Genomic DNA, 27707 nt, shown 5'->3' with positions numbered 1-27707 from the left:
CAATGCACTGGCAACACATGAAAAGTTACAAAACATCAAATAAGGCAGTGGGAAAGGAAAATTAAAAATACAAAACGCTGGGGTGAAAAAGCAGACATTAAAAGAAGAAGAATTTCTTTAGAAGACTAATCATTGAGCATGGCTTGATTAATCACCAATGACTTTCTTGGATAACTGTCCAACATTACTTTTGATTTAACATGCTGGGTGATCAATAGAAAGAGCTCGGGGTGTTTTTTCTAATTAAGATAATTCATGGTGTGGCTGGTATGGGTAAATTACAAATTACTTTGTACATGTAGATACACATTACAGAACTCTCAAGTACGATGAAGTTGTTAAGTTTTCTTATTCTGGAACTGATATCTTATCTAGTCACCAGCTGGTACGGACACATCGATTAGTAAGCTGGAAACTTGTGTTACGACTTAACAGACACACATTAAACCGAGAATATAAGAGAGAGCCCTCCGTCTTAATATTTGTTGCTTTTCTTATGCACGGACAGAGATCGGCCAGCTGTCTCCCCCCAGTTCTAGTTTTTAACCTGAGCTAAGCTAACCAGCTGCATCCCGCGGCTTCATTTTTAGTGTAAGCATATATCCCAAAGTGCCATATTCCTAAGAATCTGCTGTGCAGGAAGTGGTGTAATGTTATTGTCAGTTCAAAGACACACGAGAAGAGAAGTGCGACAGGGTGTTACGGTCCACATCCGGCAGGTCTGGGACATTGCTGCTGAAAAGCCTGTCTTTATTGGCAGCTCTTCCAAAGGCGAGATTTAATGGAAACGGCGAATGCTAAACCTACTGAGGATCAAAGAGGCTTGACAGCAGGTGGATCATTCTGCACCGGAGAAACAAAACCTTATGACTCTGTTGGTCGGAGGAGGATTGGGGCTGGCTTGAGGTGATTTTTCTGTTGCTTGTGTCAAAATTTGATTCAGGAAAATGCTTTCTCCTATAATTGATATCAAGCCAGCTCAGCAGGTTTTAAGATAAATGGTATCGATATTGAACTAATAAGTAATTGTGCTGCAAAATGCAAAATTTAAAATCTGTATCAGGCGTCTCTAACTTCTTTAAAGAGCATCTGTGTTACTGAAAAAAAAAAGGTGCCGGGGAGCATGGAGTAATAATAAAATAATGATACTCCAGTTCAGGGTGGTATGTATATGATGCATGTCCTTTATTGTTAGAATAAGAAGGCAGCTGCATTCAACATCTGTAGGATACGCCACCAACACTGCAGCTGCTCACTAATTCAAAGCAGTCCTGTTTGTCCACTGCCACTTCTCAGCAAACTGATGTCAGTTGAATAACTGCAAATCTTGCTGTTTAGTGTATAATCGGGAGGTGTTTCGAGTTACCGCAGGCCTCCGAGCCGCTGTTAAACCCCGAGACTTTACCGTGACGGGGGCCGCGATGCAGAGCAGAGCATCAAAAACGAGGTGCCACGTTTTCTCAAACACAGAGGTAGGTTAAGTGGCAAAGAATAGCAGAAAAACGACATTTCAGAACACCGCTGCTGCACTGCGTGCTTATGCCAGCAGAAATGGCTTAAATACACCCCCATGAATATGCGAGTTCGGTATGAAGAGTTTGACAACAAAGGGCCCACCGCATTGTTTTTGATGAGGCTACATTGTCTGCGTTTTGTGTGTATGTATGAGGGTGTATAGATCGGCAGGTTCCTGCTATTCTGTCCTACTTGCATCCAATTAGAGGGAGTGGAAAGGTGAAGTGAAAGGTGTTTTGAACAGCTGATATGATTCATTTGCTTGATGCATTTTCTTGAATTTAGAATGAGAACTTTATTAACATATTGTTACTTTAATTTATGTCCTGAACAATGCAAACTGGTAATAAGTGTCATATTACATGATGTATTTATCTTAGATTTTGAGGTGACAGTGATTTAAAAGCCAGACTGGAACACTACTGGTGCTATATGGTCACTGCTCTTTAATTCACTGTTACAAAAAAGGTTTATAAGAGTTGCAAACTGATTATTATATAGTAGTTAGAATGAAGATAACTTGTCGAATCTGTAAATGTCTGTTTAATTCCTACTGTAAAAAAAAGAGAGATTTCTAAGTTTGGGGTAATAAAGTGCGTCTTTCTTAGCAGCACACCTATTAACATTATGACAAGCTGTAAATAGTTAAATATTTTACCACATGTAGCAAAGCTCTGTTCTCTGGTTTTGTGTAAGACCTCTTGCAACTCTTTTAGTTTGATTTAGTGTGTTTAAATTTTAAACCTAAATGTGCACAAACATCAACATCAATATCAACAGTTCCAAAATTAATGTCTGACATATTAAAACTCTGCATAATGGAAAGCACTTTAGACCACCTCCTAAAGGGATGGTCTATATAAATAATGTGTTAGTAGCTGTGCTATATAAAAAAAAGTGCATTGACTAGTTTATAGAAAGTGCTGTTTCTGTCCTTAGTCTTATTTTTTAATTCTACACATACCATTCAGTGTGAAAGCAAAATTACATTTGCGTTGGTCACTTGTTTAAAATAGTTGAAACAGCTGGTGAGTGATGCCGTCGGGCCGCCGCGACTGATGTGATTTATGTGACTAAGGCGGTGACATGATGAGGGATGAGGGTGACCCATGAGAATTGGGAAGAAACTGATGCCATGAATTTTCTGCTTTAGCCCAAGGTGGACCTTTAAGACTCTAACGTTTTTCATTCGGCGCAATTATTCTGCAGATAATGGCCACATTCTTGAAAAATAAAGGACATTTATGCATAAACTTTATCAATTTTATCGTACCAGGTTGTACCAAGTTTCATAAAGTTGACTGATATGATTCGTTTGGATTATTTCTCCCCGAAAAACATTTTTCACTTCATCTTTTCACCCAAATTATTCCACAAAATCTCCCTGTGCTTCTCCTTGAACTTTATTTCTACATTCATACTCCCCTTTAACTTTCATTTTACAGTTCACTTCCTCTCCAAAGCCTGGGTAAAATAGCTCTCCTTATGACTTAAGCAGAATTGACAATTAGCCTGGTAGCTGGAGCAGAGGTCTCTGCAGTGGGTCCCTGATGGTACTATACAGCAGATGAAGAGATTGAACCACCACCATCAACGGCTGCCTGGCTGGGATTGGCTGCTGTAATTGGTACCCACTCTGTAACACTCACATTCTATCACACTTTATTAATGCCCGTCATCCAGTCAAAAGCTAATCTTTTATTCTGTTTTCCAATTATTGTAAAGTGGCGGGCTTTAAATGAGGAGGAGGAGATAATGAAATTAACTTCCTAACTTAGAGCAATTCTCTATGGCACAATGATCAGATATTCTCTTGGTCTGGGAAATGTATGCTAATTTTATGCATCTATCATTAGTTATTACCATTGCAGCAACATAAAACACAGTTTTCTTGAACAATTAGACTTAAAATGGTGCATTTTAATCAGTCAGGGGAGGCTTGCGTGCATATTAAAGCTGCTGTAATTGAAAAGTCTGAACTTTTGACACTTCTTGAAGCAAGTGTTTGACAGCAGTGACAGTTTATTTACATCCCGTTGCGTCTACGTTCGGTTTCAAAGATTGTTTCGGAACACCTGAAAGCAACTAAAGGGAATATTTCAGGACTCCTTTTCCCCTTTGCTTGTTTATTGCTGGCACATCAACACAATTTCTTCTGCTTCATGAGTAAAATATCACACGCTTTGAGCACTTTGTTTGATTTCCTTTTCCCCCTGTTTGTTTTCTGGATCAAGAAAGTGATTGTCCAGCCTTGCTTATGCAACAGTTAGATATGTTTAGGGCTAGAAGTTACTTAAAAGAAAAATCCACGCAGTTATAATTGAGACATAAAGTAGCAATATCAGAGAAGATCAACAATCTGTGCTTTTAAATGACAAAGTGACTTTATGTGGCAGCAACTGTGTTTTATCACCTCGAGGCACTATATTGTAAAGGGTTTTAGAAATAAAAACCCCAGTAATTAGATGACCCAGATGACCAAGCACTTGGTGACACTAGGAAGGAAAAACATTCTTTTAACAGGAAGAGCCATGTCACCATCTGCTGTGAAGAGTTGGGATGAGGGAAAGAGAAGAAGGCAGAGAGAGAGATGGGAAAAAAAGAAAACTATGACAGAGAGAGCCAGAGTTCAGCTTAGAGCATCACAGGAAGCCCCAAACGCCCAAAGCCTATTGCAGCATAACTAAGGGATGATTCAGGGTCACCTGCTGCAGTCCTAACTATAAGCTTTATCAAAAAAGGCAAAGTTTTGAGCCTGTCTCCTGAATCCAAACTGGGAGCTGGAGAGATGAAGGCTCTGTCTCCCATTCTACTTTTAAATTCTCTAGTAACTACAAAAAGCCTGCAGTCTGAAAGAGATGCGCTCTACTAGGACAGCAAGGTTCATGGCAGGTCCCTGCTTATAGAGCAGAGCTTCTAAGACCTTATCAATACAGCCCGGCATTGTCTCCTAACCATTGTCTACCTAACTGACCCTTGATCTGATTTTAAAATCAGCAGTGATCCCAATTTTAAGGTTGTTGCACTCAAACAGTCTTTTTCAGCCAATCAGGTTGGCTGATTGTGTTATTAGTCTTAAAACACTGCAGAAAACTATTTTTTGTGCCTTAGCTTTCCCTCAAAGTTTCCCCTTAATTTTCAGCCATGGTTTGCAAATTATGGTTGATTATGTGTCTGCATGTTCGAACATGTTTGCTTTTCTTTAATGTGTGGCATTTATTCACGCTGTGAAGCACTTTGTTTATTATTATTATTATTATTATTATTAAAGGACAACAGCGGGCAGAAGTAGTCCTATTACAGTGAAAATACATCAGAAGAAGATCATTTTTCCACTCCAAGGCTGAAACATTGGGTTGGTTTGTTAATATTTAACTGAAAGTGTGTTGAAAAATGATTAATCATCATTTTCAAGAAACATATTAGTCACCGTTGCCAGCTCATTCACTGTGAGGATTTTCTGCTTTTCCTTGAGATTTAGGGAATCAGTAATGTGGGTCAGACAAATCCAATGGATCTGATGTTACCCTGACAGAAATTGTATGACAGCTATTTTTTTTACTCTTTTCTTTTTTTTACTCTTTTCTTTTAACTTTATAAATAAAAAGGTAAAGTAATTATGCAAGAACATGACCGCATCCAGAGTATGATAATGAATACTGAAGGGAACAGTGGTGGTTGTAACCCTGGTGGACCCTTACTTCATATAGACCAAAGTAGTAGAAAATATAACAGTTCCAAGCAGACAGAATATAAACAACTTGCAGCAGCACTGTTTCCCAGCAAATTCATCTATCTTTGCTTAACTAATGAATCTATCACTCAATAAGCACCCCCTCCCCTCTTTTCTTCGCTATAGGCCCAGAGCTCCGAGGCCCCCAGACGAGCTACCATCCCCATCCACCTCATCAGTCACCCTGGGCAGTCTCTCCCCAAACGGGACCCCCTGATGCCCAGTAATGGGTGTTTGATGACCCTCATAAAAGGAGTCAATGTATTGACGGAGCCCTTTGAGGACAGGCTAATTCATAAGAGGATCAATTCAGCCAATTCATAAGAAAAGCGCCAGCGGATGGAGAAGGAGCGCGCGTTTGCGCGTGGGACGTAACATTACACCTGTGACCTCACTCCGTGTGCTCACGTTGACACACACAATTTGTTTTAATGATAGTCTGTCTTGTTGTTATTAAATAATTGAATCCCTCTCAGATCAGATTACCATGTAAGGGCCTGCACATTACATTATGCGTGTCACTGCTGTCTGTCACACATTGTGCTTCGCGTCATCAATTTTTATGAGTGGGCTCCACGCATGCACCAAGCTCGGAAAATCACTGCAAAATGATTCGTTCTGTTACAAAATGAATTGAAATAAATACGGCGCTGACAGATAATTACATCTATCAGAGTGGCAGTACAATCGTTTAGTGCATTCAGCGGCAGATGAATGAAACAAGAAGCAGAAAACAGCAGCTGGGATTCAGATGGAGGAGTGACTGTGAGGGAAAGAAAAATAAATGCTTTTTTAATGCTTTAGGAATCATAAAACGAAAAGGCCTAACCAGACAATGCTTAAATGGGGAAAACACATTTATTTGACCTTTAAATGCAGTAAATTCCAAACCTCATACTAAATCCAAGTTAACAGAGAAGATTAATTCATTTTTTCAAGTCAAAGAGGGCTGTGAACTATAAGAGACAGTAGCTTTAATCAGGTGTATAGCTGAGGTGATTCTCCAGATATTGCTCACAGAATAATCAGCGTCTGGGTGAAGCCCTGCTGCCCTGGCCTCTGCTTACCTAATGAGACCCCATGCCCGTCATTTCTCAGCGTGCTTCGCCTCACCAGCCCACTTCTGCTCCACCCAGGGAAAAGAAGAAGGAGACGAAGAGGAGGAGCAGGAGGGGGCAATGAATCCAAACGCACCCCCCGCCCTCCTCCTTTTTACCTCCTATATCATTTGCATGTTCAGAATTAGGAAGGATATCCACAGAGATGTAGTCAGATGGGATAGCTGGAGAACAAAAAATAAAAAGGGAGGAAGAAGAAAAAGAGGTGTGACCACAAAAGTCTGCAGAAATCTGGTCACCTTTGATTTGGTTGTCTTTAGCTTCATCTCGGGAAAAATTACAGTGACAGGTAAAAAAATAGCCACCACAAGATCCTGGCTTCTAAAAAGCAAAAAAAAAGGGTGGTGGCAGCAGCGGAGGCAGGTGATGTAACTAAAAAGAGAAAAAAAAAGATAAGCAAAAGAGAAAAAGCTGAGAGGTAGGGGCGGAGGGAATAAGGGAAGATGGGAGGTTTTCCTTTTTTTTTTCTTTTTTTTTTGAATGAAATCCAATGGCAGGTCCTGATGGTGAGGAGAGGACAGAGTGGAGAGCCCCAGTGTCTGCAGCTCCAAAAGAGGATGTGATGAGACTGCATGGCTAATGAAGCAGCGCTCCTCTCTGACTCCACAGAGAACCCGGCCTTTTCTTATTCCCATTCATCATTAATTCAACAACGTTGATAATTTCATTAGTTTTTTCCCCCCCCACGCATTTTCCAGGGCCTTTATCAATAAATGATGGGCAATGGACCAGGGGCTGCCCCTGCTTAGCTAAACACACACTTCTCTCCCTCAATTTCTTTCCCCTTTTCCTTCTTTTCATACGAGAAAATTTGCATTAGTATAATAAAAACAGTGAGGACAAAAAAAAAAATCTGAATGTTTCCGAATCTGAAGTAAAGCTCCAAGCTTCAGTCTTCCAAGTTTTTACTCACTATTTTCTCACATATTTGAGAAGCGGTATCCAACAGCTGTTAGCATCAGAAGCAACTCACATCCTGCATTGTAGTTTATCCATTTATTTAATTTCTTTACCTCCTTGGCATTTCATCTAACATCTACCCTGCTTTTTTATGTTCATTTTTATTTCATTACTCTTTATTTTATACATCGTGCACAACCAACAAATACACTTGTTGATTATGGACTAATTTCCATTTTTCAATAAAGATTTTCACTACAAACATTTCTCCACTCCTTACCATATATATGCATATATCTTTTATAATAACACTAGTACATTTAGTAGATTATATTCCTTTAAACACTAAGCTTTACATTACACTTGCTTAATGCACATATTGCATCTGACTAAAATTGAAAAAAGGGACCCATCTGGGACCCGTCATCCTGGGATCAAACATATGGCACATGCAGTGACACGGGGAGCATCTCAGGTAAATAAACCAGTATCTGGCATGCCACAGTAGAGTCTGCTTTGGCACAATTGCAGTGGCACAGGGAGCTTGGCCAGCGTATGCATGTATGCGCGCACACACACACACACACACACACACACACACACACACACACACACACACACACACAGGCGGCCGCGCCACACACACAGAGCTAGATTTGGGGCTCTGAGGGGATGGATCCAGGGATTACTCTAACCACATTTATTTATTAACTCTCAATTAAGTATGGGCGTCCCAGGGCTTAGAGTGGCTTAGTGAACAAGTGGGACCTCAAGCACGTTTTTGATGACAGGCAAGGCCCCTGATCTCAGTTCACTCCATTTTGCTGATTAAATATAAGCTTTTCATCTGTGGATACAATGCTATTAATTAAATCATTAGATGAGCGATTCACTTATGAGCAAAGGGAACAGTGAAAAGAGAGACTCACAAGAGAAGCTCGCTGCAATAACTACTGAAAAATTCATTAATAATAAAAAAAAAAAGATTGCCTAAATTCATTGACAAGGATTACATGTGTAGAGACCCTCTCTCTTCCTTCATTGGGCCAGCCCCCTTCAGCATGGGCACACAGTCCCTTTTTGATCACTAGATAAAGGGATCGAACAAACGCAGGAATCACACGCGCTAGAATAATGGGCGGGCACAGCTGTAACACACACACACACACACACACACACACACACACACACACACACACACACACACACAAAGTTACAATGAGCCTATTAAGAATGTTGCATTTTAAACAGTCCTTTAATGAAATATGACCACAGAGTTGTAATAGCTTGCTCGGGGGAAGTAGGATCACTGTAAATGAAAAGGGTAAAACAGAACTGTGTTTTCTGTTTCCCCGCTGAATTACAAACCAAACATGATGCAAAAATGTCCGTATTTGTAGTTCATCCCTCAGCTGATTAAAGACATGCTATAACACGATTTCACTGCTTAAGAGTAAGGCATCTAAAGTTCATGTATTTAAATGTGCGAATGTGACTCATCGTATTCAGGCCAGTGATTTATTTATTTTTTATTCATTTATTGTTTTCTCAAACAATGTTATGTGACAATAGCTTTTAATTGTAGTGAGATGCTCCAAATTTAGTACTCCCATAAAATGACAAATAAAGCCATTCTATTCTGTTCTTACCTCAGCCGCCTTTTTCACTCCTTTACCTGTGTTCCTATTTACTGACCGTAACTGACAAAGGGACTGACTGAAACTGATCTGTGCTCTGAGGAAAGTGAATGCAGTTGCTTAGCTGCTGTAAGGGACAAATGGGCCACAAATAAAACGTCACACCACCCTGACTTGTGTGAAGCTACAGGCAGAGGTATCAATGTAATCAACCATAAAATGTTTATATTCGCTTATGTTTCAGTCTAACAGATTTTCTAAATGTTGCCATGTACAAAAAGTAAAACTTGTTTGGTACGCCTACATCACTAAGAACACTAACAGGTTCAAACAATGAAGGCTAACAGCCCAAAAGAAAGACACGTCAGCACTTTTAACCTTTGAAGAAGGTAAAAAAAAAAGTTAAATGCAAGCTTTGTGAGCAAGAATTATGTGTCAATGTACGTGAACGTTGTCATTTTTACATATCAGGCAACAACGATTACAGAAAACGACTTAAAAGGTCAATGAGCGTCATAGAGACACGAAATGGCAGCCAGCCAATGCTGCTGTCATTGTTTTAGTAGTTTATCTTTATCAGGTAACGTGTTTATTTTAGAGAATTTTGTTTAAAAAGTGGAAGATGAAAAAAACCTTAATTTGCACAGAAATACATGTTACCTGCCTGTTTCCTTCCAACAAATCCACGCAGCAGCCTGAAATTATAAGTTGTTTTCAAAGAGGGATCAGGTTTGTCAGTGGTTGTACTGAAAAGATGAATCTGAATTAATCAATCAAGAGTGCATTTTGAGAGAGACGCTTGTGTATCTTTATTAAGCTAACACCTAGCTGTCATTCCACAAAGCACAACTACAGATGTTATTTACGGAGCCCCTCTGATGACAAGGTCCAAAAAATAAATAAATTGTGGCCACAAAATACTATTTCGAGGGCACGAAACACTTGACCGATAACCGTGATCCTTCCCAGGCACTTGCAGTTGGTTGACAATAAAATCTATCCCGCGTCCAGGTCGTACTTACGTCTGTAAAGCAACTGGGCTCTCAATATCCTGTTTAAATGTCTCTCCATAATAATGGTTCCTTGCATTGCAGGCTTTTCAAAATGAATTTCTAGCTCATTCCCAGCCTAAAATAAAACTCAATCATACTATCTGTCCATGGTGTATAGGTTTAGCCTTCTCTTATGCTTATGTCTCTACGCAGCTGTCCAGGAATCGTATCAATAAGATGTGCGCACGTTATCTATTTCGTTGCCACAAATACGTAATTCGTTGCCACGTTATACCCAATTCGTGCCCACAAATTAGCATTTCGTGCGCACGTTATACCTATTTCGTGCCCTTGAAATAATATTTCGTGCCCACAAATAAGTATTTCGTGGGCACATTATACTATTTCGAGGGCACGAAGTAGTATTTTGTGGCCACAATTTATTTATTTTTTTGACCATGTCATCAGAGGGGCTCCTTAGTTATTAGCTCCATCATGGCTGAAGTGATGCTAGCATGCTACATGTATGATTGGGATTTTACCATTGTTTCAATAAAAAGCATAAATTTAATACATATATTTTTTAAAATACATATTTTTGCAAGGTTCTTACATGAACTACATTTGTGATATATCAATCTTGTATTTGTACAGTGCACTTCTGAATCCACTAAATAAAGGATATGATGGAGAAGAGCCTTTGTAGCAGGAAGCAGCAGAGGATGATAGGCACAGACAGGTAGAGCACTACAGGTTGGGATATAAAACAAAGCTGCAAGTTCTTCTTTACAGAAAGACACCTCTTTTGCCTCCTGCTGACATGAGAGCACAGGAGATGGGAGAGCAGTTGGCTGTAATAGACGGACAGGCAGAGGAAGAGAGATACGGCAAGGCTGTGAAAACACTGGGAGAAAAAAAGGGAGGAATTAAAGAGAGGGAGGGAGGCTCTGTCTTTCAGAAGCTGATGTTCTGGAAGGCCCATCGGAGGAGGTGAGTGCTGTCGAGCACACAGAGGCAGATGAGTGAGCAGGTGGAGTACTGCGAGACAGAACAGGTCAAAGCTTCAATGCTGCCACCCAGGAAGCTAAAGGCCAAACAATCAGCATGGCAGGAACCACAGCTGTGTGATGCTATAAAAAAATACTGACAATACAGAGCATTTCTCTGTGCTGGCAGCAAACAATATTCCTGTATGATATACAAAACCCATGTGTGTTTGTACCAAATGTCCAAAATAAACTGGTAACTAATATTGTGGGGTTGTTGGTGTGGTGATTAAGGTATAAAAACATTGCCTTTAAAACAATACAAGTCAGTTTGATGGCATGCTCAGACCAACACAGTAATATTCAGCAGGAAAGTATTTATACTAGTCACCATCAATAAACAGTAAACACAAAATCCGAGCTGAGGCTAATGGAAGTCGCAGATACTCAACCGTAAACTATGGATGGTGCGGGTAGACAAAAACACCAGGAACTGCTGAAGTTACGACAGCATGTCCAGAGGAGAACATGAGGCTTTTAGTTTTAGTTCAGTTTATATGATAGTTTCAAAAACCATAAATCAGTAACATCCTATGTGGGTCATGTCTGATGAAGACTTTGTATTTATTTATCCCAGACTTTTAAGTCTTTTAGCCTGGAGCAAAGTGGCAGACCAACCATCATTACCCCTGGTGCAACCCTACAGTTATTTTATGGCTCAGTCACATTAAATAACAAATAACTAGGAAAAATCTGGTTGCCCAGTAACTGCACTGAAGTTTTTTGCAGTTGTAGACCAAATGCAAAGAGCAGCTGACCTCTGGGTGACCACTTTCAATTGCAAGGTGACTAGTTGGAGAAAAGCTGTCTCCGAATAATCATAGTCTGACTCAAATTGACTGCAGTCACTCTCAAACAGATTGGAGACTGTCTGCAAACAATTGCTGTCTAGTTTTTAAACTGCGATATACAGCCAACACGTTCCAATCGATCAGAGTCAGTTTGTGCTACTACATCCAATTCAACTGTATTATGTCTCTTTGTAACAGGGGACTCGAATCAACTGGTTGACAACTGGTTTTGTTCTGGTTACATTCCTACATAAAAAAGGTTGCTGGGTGTCTGATTCTGTTTGCAATTAAACCATTGTCCTGCAGCAACTACATCACTATTTGTGGCAGAATTTCTGTTTCAAATCTACACATTTCTGTCTACACTTATGTTAATGTTAATGTGATTGCCTGCTTAATGTGAATTTCTGCGTATGCAGACTGCAGCAGTTTTCTAACAGTTAATTGCCATATTTTTGCAAATGGATTATCAACTCAGCTGCATTCAATCACAAACTGCTAGTTTCTTGATGCACCTGATTCATTTTGAAGACAACAATCTTGTCCCTCATCATCACTGCACACAGTTGTAATAATTTAGGCGTTCATCTCCTGGTTTCCTTAGTTTGACTTTAGCATTAGCCTTAGAGCTCCGCAGTTGACATCACAGATGATCATGAATAAGTCCTTCTAGAAACACATGCTTCTGCAGAATTTAATTCAATGTCATCTCGTAATCGGTTATTAATTAGATTAGATCTGGCTGCTGCGACCCTGTTTTTGAACCTCCAAGGTAAAAATTACGAGACAAGAGGGTCACATCAGCCTTAAATATTTAATTTAACTAAAAAAGAAACAAAAATTTGGAACTACAGATGTTAGACAGCTCTCAAAATGTGAAATGCTTTATTCATAATGGTTGCATTCAAAGGCCATAGTAGCATTTTTTATCACCCACACTGATATCCTATAAAATCAAAAATACTCGTCATATTTACGCTACAGCCTTGAGGTCTAAAACTAAAATGGTTGTAAGAGCAAGACTGAAGGAAGGCTTTCGGTGACTGCACATTGTTACAAACCTACAAACAATCATTCTGTTGAAACTAATGTCTGGTTCATGGCTGCAAGAAAAACCAGTGGCTGGGGTACAAAAGCAGATGAGAAGGATGCTCCTCCTGCATAGATAAGAGTTGTGTGGTTTCAGCATCTGCCAGTTCACCACCCATAGGGGAGTGTCAGTGAGCTCTTCAAACACCCTGCGTGGGTCCTCCTCCTTTTGAAGCTCCTGGAGAGGGAGAGGACAGGGGGAACAGGAGACACTCCTCCACACACGCTGCTGAGGACCAGTTGGAGCAAAATGCAGGAAATAAAGAGGTAAAATGGAAAAAAGCTGCAGAGGAATCAGGAATTTATAGAAAGAGATGTGATTTTAAAAAGAAGCTTTAAGCAGAAATTGGAAACTAAATAAAACTGACATTATTTATATGGATAAGGAGATTTATATAAGACCACTTGTTTGTTTTACAACATGTAGCAGACATGTCCTTACAAGTTTTGCTGAACAACTGGAAAATAAATGACTTTTTTTCTAAATTAGCTGACCTCCACTTTTATTCCATTTTCATAATATTTTAATACCTGGATTTTCTTTGCATTTTGAACTTGCCAATAGAAAAGCAAATGAAGTGCGCACACACACGTAAACACACAAACACATTGAGCAGGATCAGAGGGAAACCATCACAGGAAGGGAGCAGCGAGGGGGAGCAAATGCCTTCTGTAACTTTAAGTTTTCTCGGAGCTTTATTGGCTGCTGAAAACAGACCCATACTCAGCAGTTTTATATTTTGCAGGTGTCTTCTGGATAGGTTTAAGGCAAAACCTGCACTCTCAGTGTGTGTGCGCGCGTGTGTTTCCGTAGATGTGAGGACAGTGGGTGTTAATCCGTAGCTTTACTCAGGATTTAGAGTATTACCAGCACCAAAACAGTGCACGCTGATGTATGGTCCTATTTGGATGATTGGGAGATCAAATATAACTCCTCAAAGGAAATGCTGTTATGGGTAAATGACAGGATGATTGCAAAAAAACAAAAACAAAACAAAAAGAAAAAAAACAGAGCGAGCCATAAATAAATGAATACATGAGGCTTTTGTGTGTTTTTTTGGTGAACATCTGGTATCAAACACACTCACACTTTGCGGATAAAAGCCATGACAGAAAAATTACAGCAACAATCAGTTAAACCCTGTACAAGAGAAAACGCTGGTTCCCACCGGTCTCCAATGGCTACCGTTTGACTGACAGGTGTAGGTGAGAGGTAAACCATAGAGACCAGCAGTCAAATGGACAATGGAAGTCTCACTTGTGCTGATGTACAGGTAAAAACATCTTACGCTGTCTGATCTACAAAGACAGAAGACCGAGGAGCAGTCATGTTGAAATGGCTCAAAAGTGTTTCTGAATTATTGACGAGCTCTGGGTTTTTGGATGACGTGATAACTAGCCAATAGGCTTATTAATTAGGGGAGGCAAGTTTGTCATGTTTAAAATAGTATTCAAGACACAGCAAATTCATTGGGGTAGCTATCAGAAATCAAAATAATATGAAAAACTAGAAAGAACCAGATGAACAAAGGACAGTTTATGTGCACACCCTGCTAGGATTTCACCCATGAGGCTCTATCAAAAAAAAAAAAGCAATGTGAACATATGAAATAAAACACATCAGTGATGATATAATATCTACAGCAGCAGGAACTGTGCTGAACCAGCCCAGCTGACTGGAGCTACACCACCACCATGTGAGCTGAGGGCATTGTGAGCGATGGATACTGGGAGGCAGACATGAATCATATGTCTGGGAATTACGTCCACAACATTTAATATAGTGGGAGTGTATTTCTGTTCAGAGCTATGTAGACCCAGCGAGGCCTAGACGGGGAAAACAAATCTGTAATGGGTGCACAATTGAATCAGGTGTCTGGTCCTCTTAAGGAAATTAAGTTGTCGCCGGAGCGGGGCCACTTAATGAGAGGCAGGCTTGCGGACAGTGACGAATGGAGGGTGACACTGGCAAGAGTGTGAGGCTGCCACAATATCTGCATTCGGACTGGTGATGATTTTTCATCCGTGGACCCCCCTCAAACACACACACGCATGCACAGACACACATATCCTCACTTCCCCTTCCACCCTCCCATTTCCAGGGCTTCATTCGAGCCACATTTGCTCCCTGTGCGATACTAGTCATTTATTTGCACATATATTCACGGGAAAGATGACAGCTAATAAAGAGGGGAATCTTCTTTCCATGTGTTTTTACTTCACAGCGCTTCTTGATGGTGGCCATTATGCGATTTTGATAGATGTCTTTCTATAGTCACAGACCCTCTCACATAATGCACACAGCATGCTCTGCCGTACACTCTACAGTAGGATTTAGCTGCAAGGAAACCCCATTACAATAGAGGTACTGTAAGGTTTATTTTTATTACGTTTATTACTATGCATTTGTATATGAATGCACCAAGGACATCTCCTCTGCTTAACCTTTATGCATAAAATATTTATGAACAATTATTACACGGGAACATTTTAAGCAGTGATAATGGGAAAAACTAGCATTGAATGTTAATTTAAAATCAAACTATAGTAAAAATGTACTTTGTTGAGTATCTCATTCTCTTAAAAGGCGTGTGAGGTCATCATAGCCATGTGTAAACTCACATGTTATTAATTTCAAAGTTCCAGAGACATGTTAAACAGGCCACAGAAACTTCTAGATCGCTGCATTTTGACAAAAATTTATGTCACCCAGTGCTCCTCTATGGAGTTGTAAGAACTGGGAAACACAATGTTGAATAATTTAAGCTCCCCCCAATGTCTTAAAGATCTGTCTCTCTCCCCTCACCCCTGTCATGGCAGATAGCCGGCCCTCCCTGAGCCTGTTACTGCTGGAGGTTTCTTCCTGTTAAAATGGAGTTTTTCCTTCACACTGTTGCCAAGTGCTTGGTTGTAGGGGGCCATCAGATTGTAGGGGTTTTCTCTCTAACGCTGTAGGGTCTTTAAGCTACAATTAAAAGTGCTAATTGTAAATTGACACTATATAAATAAAACTGAATTAAACTGAATTGTATCAACTAATAGGAAAAGTTATGTTATGTCCACTTTGCAAATCCAAGGTCTTCATTGTTTTACTCACTGCAGGTGTTTCGTTTATATATAATTTTTAAAAAATATAGCCAATTTTAAATGTTTTCATTGTTTTTAAATATAAATTTTTGTCAAAATGCAGCGATCTAGAAGTTTCTGTGGCCTGTTTAACATGTCTCTATCTCTCTCTCGCTCTCTCTCTCTCTCTCTCTCTCCATATATATATATATATATATATATATATATATATATATATATTAGGGGTGCAACGATACACAAAATTCACGGTTCGGTTCGGTTCGATACTTTGGTGTCACGGTTCGATATTTTTTCGATACAAAAAAATGTTCATGCATTTTTAATTTGTCATTTATTAAAATTATAAATATATATTTTAACTCAAAAGTACAGTTTTTAAATTTAACCCTAACCCTTGTGCGTGTTTTTTATTTTGACAGCGAATGCGCACCTGCGGACCACTTATGTGCAGCCCTGGTTATTTAGCTCATCATATCGCAGCCACAGAAATTCTTTTGTCCATGAAACCATAAAGCTGCACTTTCTTTTTGCCTTATAGTCTGATTTGTCATAACTTCTCCGTTTTGTGGTAAGCTTTTCTTTGGCTGTCACTTCTTCACCCTGACCTGTCTTATTTGGCTCAGCAGAACTGAAATGCTTTTACACACTCACTCACATAAGCTCAGCGATTCTCTGCGCGATCAACCTCTCACATGTGTAAGCTGCGGGAGATTTCACTTGTCATGTTTGCATAGTAAGCTAACGATTAATAAGACGATGTCAGAGGAATTGGTGCACAAATTATCATCACTCACAGATCAGTGCTGTCGCTCTCTATACACAGTTCGCACGATTGCAAAGTGAAAGCAAAAAAACAAGCGCAAATTCAAACGCGACTTCAATATGTCACATATTGACAGTGGCTCACCGATGCCAATGACATAATTACTCAGCTACATTTCTGAAAGAATGCAAAAGCATTGACATATATTTTTCCTACAATAGCCCGACGGGCAGGGAAGAGAAAGATTTTGGTAGCCCGACTGAAAAAAATCGCTAGCTCCAGGACGTCGGGCTAGCGATATTGCAAGCCCTGTATCTGATTGAGGAATCACTCATCTTTGGAAAAGAGAGTTTATTACAGAGAAATGGCTCTTTCCAAAATAAAAGCTATACTATCCGCTTCTTCTGGGCTATATTCTCAGCAGCATAAGGAGAATCATGTGCTAACAGCTGTCTAAATGACTCGGCTAAAGTTAGTAGCATGCTTGCTTTTTTTTGTCTGCTTCCACTTGTCTTTGCACTAGGATGATGTCGGCGTAAATGTGCAGTCATATTCGTTGTGTTCCCACTAGTGCTTTCAGGTTAATCTCGTTGAAATGACCTTAACGCCACAACACGGCAAATCTCCGTTAACGAGCTACCGCCGATCGCTCCGTGCATGGGGCTAGACGGCCAACACGTTAACGAGCTAACTGCGCTAACACACTAGTTCACACCAATGTAATTGAGCATTGCATGGCACATCCAACATACTGTTTTACTTTAGTCCATGACTCGCTTACCTTCAGGGTCATACGTCACATGAAAACCAAAATAATTCCAAACGCCAGATCTGAATGAGGTTCAATTTGCCTGTTGCAAGTAGAGCTTAACTTCTGTCTCGCTAGCTTGCCCTGCGCTCTTCCTTCTGACTATGCTGTCTGTGTTGAGCACTCAGTGGATCTGCGCTCGACAGTGCAGCCTAGGCGGAGTAGTCGAACACAGATTCACTGAGCGCTCAACACAGACAGCATCGTCAGAAGGAAAATTGATAAAATAAATTACAAATGTTGTATTGTTCGATACAATGCGTACCGAACCGAAAGCACTGTATCGAACGGTTCAATATCGATACGAATATCGTTGCACCCCTAATATATATATTTATATATATATATATTAGGGGTGCAACGATATTTTTTTTTTTTTTTGTGTCCCGTTTGGATCTATAGCCATCAGAATTGTTGTCTTGAGGCCAAGAAAGATGCCAAGAGGATTTATTTTAAGTGGATCATCATATTGGTCCATTTGATTGACCTTTATTATAATTATGAATTTATTTTATTTTCAGTTGCAAACGGGACAGACATGACTGTGGGATAGGACAGGGGGAAAGAATGAAAGAAAGAGGGGGAGAGAAAGAAAGAAAACCAAAGGGGAGGGAAAAAAAAGAACAATACAAAATTTGTAATTTATTTTATCAACTTTCCTTCTGATGATGCTGTCTGTGTTGAGCGCTCAGTGAATCTGCATTTGACTACTCCGCCTAGGCTCGAGAGTGCAGCCTAGGCGGAGTAGTCGAACGCAGATTCACTGAGCACTCAACACAGACAGCATGGTCAGAAGGAAGAGCGCAGGGCAAGCTAGCGAGACAGAAGTGGACCTCCCCACCCTCATTCAGATCCGGCGTTTGGAATTATTTTGGTTTTCATGTGACGTATGACCCTGAAGGTAAGCGAGTCATGGACTAAAGTAAAACAGTATGTTGGATGTGTCATGCAATGCTCAATTACATGGGTGGGAGCTAGTGTGTTAGCGCAGTTAGCTCGTTAACGTGTTGGCCGTCTAGCCCCTCTGTATAGGGTAGCTCGTTAACGGAGATTTGCCGTGTTGTGGCGTTAAGGTTATTTCAACGAGATTAACCTGAAAGCACTAGTGGGAACACAACGAATATGACTGCACATTTACACCGACATCATCCTAGTGCAAAGACAAAAACAACAAGCATGCATGCTACAAACTTTAGCCGAGTCATTTAGACAGCTGTTAGCACAGGATTCTCCTTATGGAGACCTGATATGTTTAATATGCTGCTGAGAATATAGCCCAGAAGAAGCGGATAGTATAGCTTTTATTTTGGAAAGAGACATTTCTCTGTAATAAACTCTCTTTTCCAAAGATGAGTGATTCCTCAATCAGATACAGGGCTCGCAATATCGCTAGCCCGACGTCCCGGGGCTATCTCTGCCCTGCCTGTCGGGCTATTGTAGGAAGGAAAAATATATGTCAATGCTTTTGCATTCTTTCAGAAATGTATCTGGGTAATTATGTCATTGGCATCGGTGAGCCACTGTCAATATGTGACATATTGAAATCGTGTTTGAATTTGCGCTTGTTTTTTTGCTTTCATTTTGCAATCGCGCGAACTGTGTATAGAGAGCGACAGCACTGATCTGTGAGTGATGATAATTTGTGCACCAATTCCTCTGACATCGTCTTATTAATCGTTAGCTTACTATGCAAACATGACAAGTGAAATCTCCCGCAGCTTAAACATGTGAGAGGTTGATCGCGCAGAGAATCGCTGAGCTTATGTGAGTGCGGCAGGATATATATTTCACTACGATGACCTGGATGACTGAGAACCTTCACAGACAGATATATATTTTAGTTCTGCTGAGCCAAATAAGACAGGTCAGGGTGAAGAAGTGACAGCCAAAGAAAAGCTTACCACAAAACGGAGAAGTTATGACAAATCAGACTATAAGGCAAAAAGAAAGTGCAGCTTTATGGTTTCATGGACAAAAGAATTTCTGTGGCTGCAATATGACGAGCTAAAAAACAACACGCACAAGGGTTAGGGTTAAATTTAAAAACTGTACTTTTGTGTTAAAATATATATTTATAACTTTAATAAATAACAAATTAAAAAGGCATGAACATTTTTTTTGTATCGAAAAAATATCGAACCGTGACACCAAAGTATCGAACCGAACCGAACCGTGAATTTTGTGTATCGTTGCACCCCTAATATATATATATATATATATATATATATATATATATATATATATATATATATATATATATATATTTATATATATATTTATATATATATATATACATATAAAGTTTAATCATTCCCATATGGAAAAGAAATAGTAAAAACTTATAAAAGAATTGCATAAGATGCGGCCTACTTCATATAGTGAATCATATAAGGCTTATATGATTTACTCATGAAAGTGGCCACTTTCTCATTGCTTTCATATATTGTTTTATTAAGTGTCCAAAACATACAAGTTTCATTTATATAATTTTTCAAGGGATCCTATATCTCTTTTCACTCTTGTATGCTTTTCATACAAGTTTCACACAAGACAGATACAAACTTTATAAGATTTATATATATCTATATATATATTATCTTTATTATACCACTCAACACTAATGTTGCCATTCGATTTTAATTGTCGATCTGTCCCGTTGTTAATTATATGGGAAAAAAGGTAGCAAAATGCACGAGTTAAACGAGCAATGCATTCACACAATTCCCATGAAGGCATTGTGAATCATGCTGCAGTCTTAGCGGACACCTGCATTGTAGCAGTCACTGGAAATCTGTTGTGCAAGTAGGCACATGACTACCTGCAAATACTACAACTTAGAAAAAAACCTGATGACTTAAAAACATGTAACAGATGGATGTGTATATTTCAAAACTGGAATATGGTGGAGTGTTTCTTTGGAGTTGTTTCTTGAACCTTATTAAACTTGTCTCTATTCTGGTTAATTGTACAATTTATTCACCTTCACAACAGCCTTTGATGATGAGGACACGTTGAAGATATTATCACCGCACACATTCTGATCAATCCTGTAGAATCACACTCGATTTATTCTTCCCCTTGCGCATGACAACTATTAAAATACCGACTCATATGCAACTTCTAAGCAAAAAGCTCAGCAATCTGTCACTCTAAATGGATTACCCCGACGTCAGAGATATTGCCACTAAACATGGAGGCAAAAAGAAATTTCTGCCGAGGCAACATGGCCATGAAACAGGAGTCATTCCCATTCCCAGGAGTTGCCCGAGTGTCGCAAACGGACGTGATGTGTAGCATCTCGTAGCATCTGACAAAAACGAGAACTGTTATTCTGGAAGAATCTCTGGTATTGAGGTGCACTTGTTGCCGTGTTTGCCACACCTACAGAAGCATCTACAAAAGAAAAATCCACACTCGCCACTGAAGCGCAGCATGTTGAGTAATTCCCTTTGATAACTGACCTGATATGGTCTGCTGTATGCATGATGGCAGTACTTGGAAACAGATGTAGCATGTTGACGATCAATGTCTGTCCTTTCAACACAGTAATTTGTAAGGCCTGAGAATGGCTGAGTAGCTCAGGCTACTGCTGCAGGATGCCCACTGGAGTGAGTGGCCACTCATGTATGCCTTTTAAAGTTACACTCCATCCATCCAGACAAGACCCAGTCTTAGATTTAGTTGTGTGGATGGAGGCAGCACTATAACAAAAAAAAATCATTGTGGAGTGTGGTGAAATTGTAGGATTCGATGAAGCTTCAACACACCTCCTCTCTACCTCCATCTCTCCCAGCTGACTGGATATGAATAATTGACCCCATAGTCTGGGCCCCTGCTCATTACTGGGGGAAGTGTCGGCCTGGTTTGTGATGCTATGAGGGAAGGTGCGAGCGCCCACTGTCCGGCTTGGTTTTCCCCTCTACCTCTGACCACACACCAGTCCTTCATCTTTAATGGCCTGTGCCGTGATCGGACATCCAGCCTCTCCAACCTTCCAGCCTTGCCCAGTTCATCAAGAAGGTGAACGGTTGGGCAGCAACACATCTACTGCCAGAGAGGAGTTTTTCAAGAATTCTTAAGAACTCTCTTGTGAATTTAAGGAGTTTTGGGCAGGATTATCAAAGGGTGCAGAGAGGTAGACAGGGGAGCGAACACTGACATCCAGGAAAGTTCTGTGGGAAAGTTTTCAGGTACACACTCAAACTAGAAGAAAAGTATTCATGGTCTTAAAGTGAGAGTCCTGGCTATTTTGATAAAAGTTGAAAAAGTCACCCAAAGAAAAGTTGTGCACAGAGCAACACGATGCCATTCCAAATAAATGGTAAATGGCCTGCATTTGTATAGCGCTTTTCTAGTCCATAGGACCCCGAAGCGCTTTACACTACATTCAGTCATTCACACACACTGGTGATGGTAAGCTACACTGTAGCCACAGCTGCCCTGGGGCGCACTGACAGAGGCGAGGCTGCCGGACACTGGCGCCACCAGGCCCTCTGACCACCACCAGTAGGCAAACACGGGGTTAGTATCTTGCCCAAGGATATTTGGCATGCAGCCAGGATGCAGCCTGGGATTGAACCACCGACCTTCTGATTAGTGGCTGACCTGCTCTGCCACCTGAGCTACAGCCACCCCGAAATAACCAACAAATGATAAAACTGAACTCAGGCAAATGTGACGTTTACTGTGCTTCACCTACTGTGAGGTCACCATATGAGCCATTTATTACTACAGTGCATTGAATCTGAAACATTTGTATCCAGATAGGAGTGGCAGTGAAGACAGTAGCCACTAAACACTGGTAAGGAAAACAATAGTTGATGGGTTGTACCCTAATACATCAATCAGACAAGTCAGTCCTCTCAGCTCCCTGCAGAGAGATCCGTGGGACGCAAAAGAAGGACCACACAAAACACAAATGAGAAGCCACAGTATGGACTGATGCATGATGAGCAACCAAATTAGATAGAGAGAAGGGCTGACTGAGGAAGATACATATGGCTTAAGACAGTAAATTAGTGCGTTGGAATAAATGTGGTATTGTGCTTGTACGTATAGGATTTTTTTCAGTTCAATGTTTCACTTCAGTTTGGGTCTTTTGTAGGCCTGTTGAACATACAGTGCGTGCATTTTCACACAAAGATTTTAAACACAAATGGTATATCATAAAAAATAATGCCTCTCTTCTAAATGAACGTTGTCCTATATTTACCCCGGACTCTATAGTAAAAAGAGCTTTACCTGAGCATATGTCTAAATATTAATTATACACACAAAGTGTTATGTGGTTTGCAACATTATCTCAAATCATTCCAATCTCCAAAAAGAAAATATCACAAGTTAGTTGTGCAAACAATAAAAATAACTTGTGTTCACACTGCCCCGAGACGTTACCTCTTGAGGTCATGAAAAAGAGGATACTTTGATATTTTTACACTGCCTTAAACCCCTTAAGGAACAGGCCTCCAATGTTTGAGAATTATTTTTATAACAAATCCCTACAAATTATGATCAAAATGGACTGCCACATTACTTGTGCGTTATGTCTATTTTGTTGTTTGTAAATACATTTTTGCTGAACAAGTTTCATTCCAGTGGCACTAAAAATTTACTGAAACATGTTTTCAATCATACGTGTAATTAAGTGTTCTTCAAACAGCGAAGGTAATAGTTCCTGTAATTGATTATTTTGTCTCATACAATAAATATGTAGCTTACAAAGAAGACGAACAATAAATGTTTTTATTATTAATTCGTTTGTTGTTTATGAACAGCCATCTCACTATATTTAGAGGCATAATGAACATAAAAGAAATAACAGAATAGGTTTGCATTCAAGTTTGTGCTGCAGGCCTGGCAAACCTGTAAGGCAGATATTCGCTAGTTAAACTAATACTTAGAAGATAACTTTAGGATGCTAGCAGTCAATTAAAACATTAGCAGTGTGCTAAACTAAAATATTTAAATATTGAGAACCAAAAAAGTGTCCTTGTGTCTCGTTTAAGGGGTAAGCTTACACAACTGGCAAGCTAGTCTGAACCATCAAAAAATGCAACTGCTAGCTATTTGATAAACAAGACTTTAAAGTAAAATTCTAAGTATTATAAATTATAATAATTTAATTCCTTAGTTATGCTAATTTTACTGTTGACAACATTGATTGTTTGAGCGTAACAAACAGAATTTGTTTTTACTTGCAGTGTACTCGCTCCATGTTTGGCACCCTAGCTTACTTAGCAAATACTAAAATGTCAAAAAATACTAATACTTAAAAACAAATTTTAAAATCAGAAACTCTGTAGCCAATGCCATAAACACCAGCATGCTATATGTGTACAAAAATACTGCTCAAAATGCCAAAAAAACAAGCAAACCTTGGCACTGGCACTTCACGAACAAGAAAATCACAGGTAATTGTTTTCAAACAAGGTATTTTCTCTATGCAAGCTTTTGTTCACCACTGGGGAAAAAACTTGCTATTAATAACCTAAAATTTCAGGTTAGTGTGTCGACATTTTGCCTTATTCAGATGTGACATTTGACATTTAGAGAAATGTAACTCAAAACTGAGATAATAACACAAAATTGTGAGACTTGCTGCTTCTACAAGGACCGTTAGTGTGTTTTTGTGCTTGTGTGGATAAAAGTAAAACGTGTTTTTAATATAATTTCTAGTTACATATTTATTTATATATTTGCTTTCAAAGGATTTTGTAAAATCACGTGAACCAACGTGTCACCAGATATCACCCTTACAAAGTAAAAATGATAATGAGCGAAGTTCCGTATACGTAAGTCTGTTACTATATATGTTCTTTACTTATATCCAACAATTAATTTGGTTTTATATCAACAGTAAATTTCTAATAGCATTTATTAACAAGGATATCACCTTGCAAAAAAAAAAAAGATAGAAGAAGAAAGGCAAAAACACCTCAAATTCATACCTCAAAAATTCATTTCCAAGCATCACACCCAACACATTCAGCACAAAATGAGTGAGTGGCACAAGTTTCAGTCCATAGAAACAAAGAATAGCGAGGTGTCTTACCCACAATGTGGATGAAAGAGATTATCAGAGCTGCTCCTGGTTGTTTCATTGGTCGCAGGCAGCCAAGGATTGTGGAGGAGAATATCGCAGAGCTGTCATTGTGTTTTCAGGGAGGGAGAGAGGAGGGAGACATATTGTTTGAACTGCGAGTAAACGCTGTGAAAATGGCGGAGCTGGCATATTTACACCCATGGTCCGTGGGGGGATTACATGCAGCGTTTTTATGTCATCCGTTTGACAGCATCATCTAATGGAGGTTTTGAAGGTTCCCTCTCATTAGCTGAGTCGGCCCGGCACTTAACGCTTTGAGTTTATAAAGACAATAGCTGCCAAACCACTGGGCCTTTAACAAGCAACAAAGGAGAGGTTAACAATCAAAGAGCCGATGTCTGTTTGCCAAACTTGAGTGAAAAGTTGCCAGCTCGCAAATGACAGCTGGAGTGTCCCCAAAAGAACCTAAATGCTTATAAGTGAAAAATAACGTCAGTGTTTCGGGGCTTTAGATGTTTTAGTAAGTGTAACTGATGAAATCTAACAACAGTTAAACAACAGGGTTTTTTTGTAATGTTTAGTCCTGTGAAAAAGGTGGGATGTATCGGTTAGATTTAACTTCTTTGTCCAAAGAAATTATATCACAGTCTGGCTGTAGAGAAAAATAATTATGACAAATGCCACTAAGGTATTCAGCCTCGAGCAAACAACATCTACTTTATCACTTTGTTTCCAGTCTTTAGTAAGACCATGCCCCCCATTAGACACTGTTTGATATAGAGGCACTATAAAGTATTTAAAAGCACCTCGAGGTCAAGATATGTTCTTGCATGTATAGATGCAGAAAAACAGGAACAGTGCTGGAAACCGTGGTTATTTTTATTGTGTAATACAATAAGCATGTGGAAATAAGCTTGTGCCACAGCATATGTCCATCCAGTTACATTAACTTGATGATTAAATCTGTTCCAGCACATCCCAAAGATTCTCAATGGGGTTAAAGTCTGGACTCTCTGTTGACCAATCCATGTGGGAAAATGATGCCTCATGCTTCCTAAACCACTCCCTGAGCCTGATGAATCCTGGCATTGCCATCTTGGAATATGCCTGCACCATCAGGCTCTAAAAATCCTACTGATGGAAAACCTAGCTGATGGTCATTTAACTAGCTGGGTAATCTAAACTTTTGAGCACATGACACTGATTTCTTTAGATCTTGAATCCAATTTGAAGGCGCTTATCTGTCTAACTTCCAGGCTATTGTGTCTACAAATTATATACATTAATACATAATTGTAGACAAATCAGACTTTCGGAGTTACCTTGAGCTTGATGTTCACTTTAAAAGAAGAAAGGGTATTTTTAATTATTCTTCAATTTTTTTAAGAATATAAAACTAATTGTTCAAATAGGAAATGACATAATCATCATCAGTTTTAGGTAACAGAATAGAGAAGCAGCAAAGCAACACTTTTGAAAAGCTCAACCCTGTCAGGTCTCATTTTTAAGCCATGTTGATAAATGACTGTAGCTCTAAATAGTCTGTTTTAATGTGAATGGTTTGCATGCGTCTCTGAAGCCAGGGAGGTTAATTTTAAAAAGCCAGCACGTGGTTGGGGAGTTATGGTTAGACCTCACAGCGTTAAGCCACAGAATGTTTGGAGTTTACATATGAATCAGTCACATCTACAAATGGTAAGCATTGTATGATACTAAAAAAGTCTACCCAGGTAAAAGCCAGAAGCCAGAAAAACAAAGATTCAATATTTTGTTTGATGATCTAAAAGAAAATTAGGGGGGGGAAAAACAAGCTTTAAAAGGCCTCTTGTCTTTCTCCTGAAAGCAGCACAACAACCTGCTTGTGTTACAGCCTCTCTCGCTCTGACGTTTAGACACAGCAAAGTATTCACCCACCAATTACCCACAGAACCCCTTTCTCTCCTTACAGCCGGGGCCCCTTTAAAAGGGAACAAACAATAACAACAGTGAAAGCTCCTCAACTAAAAGAGACACATTATAATGCGGGCAGACATAAGAACGAAGGGTGTGGAAAGACCGTGCATTGATAGAGATGAAATTGAACTTGATTAAAAAGCAAACAAAACAAACCCCCTACAAAACACAAACACTCTGCGCACTTTGTGAATGGGACTGCGCAAAGCTAATATGTAGCTCCCTGAAATGCTCCTGAGGAGGTGAGATGAAAAAGACAACTGTTTAAAAGGAGAGATCGTCTTCTGTTTGGCTGACATATTTACACAATTATGTGCGGGATCCAAAGCAGCGCAACCGGCATTTCTCCTTCTCGACAAGTCACAAGAAGTTTACTTTCCTCACCTCTTCCTTTACCTTCGTGTCAGGTTGATTAAATGAGAGCGCGTGACATAGATCTGCAGAATAATGCCGTCTGGCAGAACAGTGTCGTCATGTTTCCTGATGGAGGTTCGCTGACTTAACTCTCCATCAATTAATCTTAAGACAGTTACACGCACACTCCGCGACACTTGTGATATCTTAAAATGTGGTTTTGATTGATTATTTCCACCGGCAGCCCTCCAAATTAGAGCTAATCTTATTGCTTCATTCACATTATGAACTAGTATAAATGAAATCTTCTCTCGGTTTCACATTCATTCCTACAACTTAATTAGAAGCATCGCACCTTGTCTTGTTTAGCGATCAGTTGCCGTTGCGGGTGGATGTGTCACCAGCTCATAATGAAGGAGTCTGTGCAATAAAAGCACAGTAGAATACACGGCATTGCACATAATGCTGCGAGCAATTAAGTTCAGTCAAACAAAAAAGGCCTTATACATATTCACTCCCTCCATTGAAATCCAAAGGAATTCCTAAGTCATCTTCCATGTCTCTGAGGCATTCACTTACAATGGCACTTTTATCATATGCTTATCAGTGGTGGCCCCTCTCTTATAGAGCTCGATCTTTTGGCCCCTCAATCACGGAGCATATTACTCCTCTGTCAGAGCAAAGCACTTCCTAACGACAGGGAAGCCAGCTGGGACTGAGGAGAGGGCAGGAGGCACATGCATTAACATAATAATCCAACCACACTCCCACAGGCCCCAGGGCCAGACAGCATATTAGGTAGGCCCCCCTCGTGAAGGTCCTTGCAGAGAAATAAAGCTGCTTTATGGCGAGCCTGTCAACCTGTAGCAAAGGCAAGGA

This window comes from Copadichromis virginalis, linkage group LG6, assembly GCF_057382275.1.
Source record: "Copadichromis virginalis isolate Kocher_CV1m ecotype Utaka linkage group LG6, C_Virginalis_male_GT1.1, whole genome shotgun sequence".
NCBI lineage: Eukaryota > Metazoa > Chordata > Actinopteri > Cichliformes > Cichlidae > Copadichromis > Copadichromis virginalis.
This window is presented reverse-complemented; position numbering follows the sequence as displayed.